At 29.7% G+C, this 4,606-nt stretch overlaps 1 protein-coding gene across 1 annotated transcript in view; it reads right to left on the reverse strand.

The window, feature by feature from the left end:
• Window positions 1-362: 362 nt before the first annotated feature.
• Window positions 363-4,606, reverse strand: part of LOC108753004 (serine/threonine-protein phosphatase 2A 56 kDa regulatory subunit epsilon isoform) — a 32,542-nt gene continuing 28,298 nt past the window's right edge. The window contains exon 9 of the mRNA XM_018494284.1: window positions 363-1,045. The gene's annotated coding sequence lies outside the window, so the exon portion shown is untranslated. The remainder of the gene's footprint in view (window positions 1,046-4,606) is intronic.

A 4,606-nucleotide genomic window follows, 5' to 3' on the forward strand; every position in this document is an offset into this window, starting at 1 on the left:
GAGAAAATACGGTACTAAAAAATTTGGAAAAAATTCTAAAAAGAATTCTTAGATCTCTATGAAGAGAAAATAACAATTTTTGTCTCTTGTAGTTTTTTCTGTAAAGTTGATAGTATTTGAGTAAAAAATGATTGAAAACCAATTTTCGGTAATCTTTAGCAATTAATATCTTGTTAACTATTGTGAAAATTTCAAAATGGTAGAGGATTTTTTTCTCAGTTTAGTCTATTCTGTCCCTATGTGAAAGATTTGTCATTATTTTTCAAACACCTTGGATATATGTATATATATATATATTTGTGTGTGTGTGTGTGTGTGTGTGTGTGTGTGTGTGTGTGTATGTACATATAAATATTTGTTTTCATTTTTATCTAATTTTTATTACGTACCTGTCACAATTATCATTATTATTAATACGAATATGGTACATATATTCAAACACTCGCTGGCTCTATCAGAAGCAGCAAGGGTCAGTCAGGAGGCAACACACTAGTCGCCTGGGAGAGTGCAAAGTGTTGCGTCCTTCAGACATGAACATAAGGATCACAACAACATGTACAACTTCGTTCATTCCGAAATTTACACCGTGATTGTCCCTTCGAGAGCAGTAACGAAATCTCAAAAAGGGACATTTTCGTATTATTTGTGTACTGATACCGAGTACATCATATAGTGGAAATTTCTTTTGCCGTTTTCAAATAAAACACAAACCAAAATATGAATATATCTGATGTACACATAAAATCATTTGGAATTTATTAATCACCACTTTGTTTTGTTATTATTTTTGTTAAAGAAGAATAAGATCGCGTGATAAACTCTTTTTCTTTTTTTCATTTCTTTTCTCTGCTTCCATCATTTTACTACATATTTCGTTCACAATTAATAAAATGAATTACATTAATAAAATGGATTACGTCAAGAATGTTTTCGTGAGATACTTAGTTTCATTAACAAGAATTTTTCGCGCGGTGTAGTATATGAATAATCGAAGTAAACTAATTGTAAGAGCTAACAATCGGGCAGCGTGATACCATACTTCCACCTAGAAAAAAAAAGGATTATTTAATATTTACATATAAGTAACATTAAAAAATATTTTTTAAATTTGGTCTGTTCGATTTGCTTACACTTTTTACACTTAAAATGAAATAGATATATATTTGGCGCTAAAAAAAGAGAAAGCAAAGATGCTGAGTGTAAAAAGCGTAAGCAAGTCGAACAGACCTATTAACATTTTTCAAGCGCACGCTCGTACGAATGTTTTACATCTTTTAAATTAATAAATTATTATTCATGTAGATATATGTCATAAATGTACTTTGCTGGAATAAGGATATTAATACATTATTTAATTATCAATATATTTAATTTAAAAAATAAAGGAAGTATAAACAAAGATAGATATTTAATTAAAGTTTTTAAAAGAACAGCCTTAAAGGATCCCGCACGTTCCTTATGGAAAATGGGTCTCGGATGGCTAAAACTTTGGTAATTTATAGTTTACGTGATCCTGATGAAAATTTATCATTGTCCCAACTTGAGATTCATTGATAATACAATGCGCATTTAAAGTCGGTCACATTTTTAAAAATATTCAGCAATACCCAGATTGAAGCAAACATATATCCGCCCTGACTGAGCGATTATAGGTGTATCTTACTATACGAGATAAACAAGGTGACAAAAATACTCTTTTAAATAATCATGAACATTGTATTCTGAATTATGAAAGGTATTTAGTAAATACTTTATTATTTTATTATTTATTGCAAAGATAAGTGTATCGTGTGCAATAATAATTAATTTAATAACGTAATTGATCATTCTTGTATCACGTGGTTTTTATAGTATTATTAAATAAATATAGAAATTTGCTAAAATTAACATTCGCAAACTTGGCAAATCCTTTGATGCACTTTAACTCCTTTTAATTAAATTACAAACCGTTGACCAAATTCATCACAATTCACCGTGCATATGTACTGGAAATCCTAATAACCAATTTTGTAAAGTAACTGCGCTACATTTAAGCGATAAAACTGAAAAGATAAATTGCGTTTCAGCTACAAGTTGACATTGTAAATATAATACTGTGTCACACAGTGTATGACTATATTCTGTTACTGAAAAACACTGTAAAAAGTTAAATACGAGCATGTAAAATATGTTGGTGTTACCAAATAATTATTTTCAATAATTATTTATTATTGTAATAAATCATAAAAATTATTTGTAATAAAATCATAAAAAAATTATCAATCTCGAAAGATTTATAATTTAATTCTAAATTAAAATCATAAGTCTATTATAAAAATACTAAATACTCGTAAAAATAAGAATAAAAGGCTGTAATGCTATCTGATGTTACATTAGAAAACCAAATTGCGTTCCAACCACTGAACTATATCTATACTGGAGTCAAGTTTGAAATTTTTAACTGTAACATAGAAACACGTATGTCTTCGTATACTCTGGTCAACTGACATAAACTTTTAGGCCTGTCTGTATTTTTGGAGATGTCCGCATGCGTATAGATATATGAGCGAGACACCAATACCCCAAAATCTACCTGTCGCAAGCTCGTTATCCTCTTACGGTAAATAAAAGTAATCATTTTAGTATAGATATAGTTCAGTGGTTCCAACAAGTACTTTACATAATCTAACACAATGTAACGTAATGTTTCCTAACTGGAAGAAACCAGCTTGTAACTATACTCGTTACTTTTTAGAGTCAATAACATGTAACGGTATCGAGTTATTTTTTAAAACAAAAAACCCTTTAATTAAATAAATTGAAATTACTTTTTTATAAAAATTGTTCACCGTTTTTAGCTCATTTTTAGTTCACACAACGGTTAGTTTGAGTGATGAAAACGTGCATTCCACCAAATGAGAACGACTCCGTTTTCAGGTCGCAAATAGAAACTTTTCCGTAAAAATGAGTGGTTAAAACGGATGACACATCGGAGTATATCCAAGTATATCCGAGGCCGGGCGAATTCGGCTATTTTCATAAATTAATATCTCGTTAATTGCAAAAATTGCAAAATGGTAGAGAACTTTTTGACTCAGTTTAGTCCGCTCTATCTACACAAAAGCATTTTGTCAAAAATTGCGGAATACCCTGTATATCATAAAGTTCTAATAAGAACAATAAATAAGTTATATAAACTAAGAAAATATAGTAATATTAATCATATAGTAATATTAACCAACTATAAATGATTAACATTACTATATTTTCTTAGCTCATTTAATTTATTCATTGTTCTTATTAAAACTTTATAATACACGATATATTTAACAAAAAGACTTTGTGATTAAATCAATCTAGGAATAAAAAGGAGCATTAAGTCAACGCTGATTGTTTATGCGAAAATATTAGTTAGTTATTATTATCCATAGGTTTTTACAATACATAGTTACATTTATAATACGTGAGGGTCCCGTTAGCACACATCCCGATAGCACACATCGACCGATATACCCAGTAATTTTTCACTGCTTTATCAATGAGAATATTTTATTTTAAATTGGCCAATTAGCGACGTGCGTTATCGGATCCCTCTCTATAATACATAGTTACAAGTTTTTATATGTATAGATAGCTTCTAAGAATTTTAAGATTACTAAATTTTTGCAAAACTAAAAACTATACTGTCGAGGCGAATCTATCATTTACTTTTGTCTTCGAAATTCAAACCCAATGCTGAGCCTTTTATTCTATGCCGAGTGGTTTTCTTAGGAGAAATTGAACTCCGCTACGTTCCTCTGGTAACAATGCCGCGTACTGCTCGTGATTGAGCAACGTACGGTGTGATCCACTTGACAAATGCTTCGAAACTTTTGATCAATCGGAAAAAAGAATTTTACTGATTGACCAGCCAAAAAATGCTTCGAAGCATTCGTAGTCAAATAAACCTAGTAAACCTGTAGCCTTAGTAAAAAGATTTTGAATGTATTTTTTAAAATTACCTTATAATGATTAATTAATTACTATTTAATGGCTCTATTTAAAAAAAGTGTCTAAACTAGAAAAATATAATTTTTATGTTTTATAAAAGAGATCTAAAACTATTTAATATAGTTGAGATGCTATTTCACTATCAATTAATATACAAATATTGTTGCTGTAACTATATTTTTACAGTGTTGAATACTATAGATTAGAGTAGCTACTACTCTATAAAATAGTTACAGACACTACAATTGTCAATGATGCAAAAAAAAAATAGTTGTCACAACTTTTTTTTCAGTGGTAATAATGTCTATATTATGAGTATTTTTAAGTGGTAAATACGTGCCGTGTATTTGAGGTGTAAAAACATCTTTAGTTACGATTGTAAAATACTCGTTTAGGACGCACTTACATTGCACGTTTTGAAATGTGATTCGAGTAAAGCGTAACTGATAGCACGAGAAAATCAGCTCGCTCCTGCCGGGATTCGAACTAAGGCCTTATCTCCGAGTCCCTGCGAGACTGCCACTTTGCCATTGATAAGGAAACCTCGCTTATATTAAGTTCTAATTTTAATGAAACTTTGCACATATTGTATATATATACATATAGGTTATATAAAAAGATGGATTTAGAAAATCAA

The sequence above is a fragment of the Trachymyrmex septentrionalis genome, unplaced genomic scaffold, assembly GCF_001594115.1.
Source record: "Trachymyrmex septentrionalis isolate Tsep2-gDNA-1 unplaced genomic scaffold, Tsep1.0 scaffold63, whole genome shotgun sequence".
NCBI classification, from domain to species: Eukaryota; Metazoa; Arthropoda; class Insecta; order Hymenoptera; family Formicidae; genus Trachymyrmex; species Trachymyrmex septentrionalis.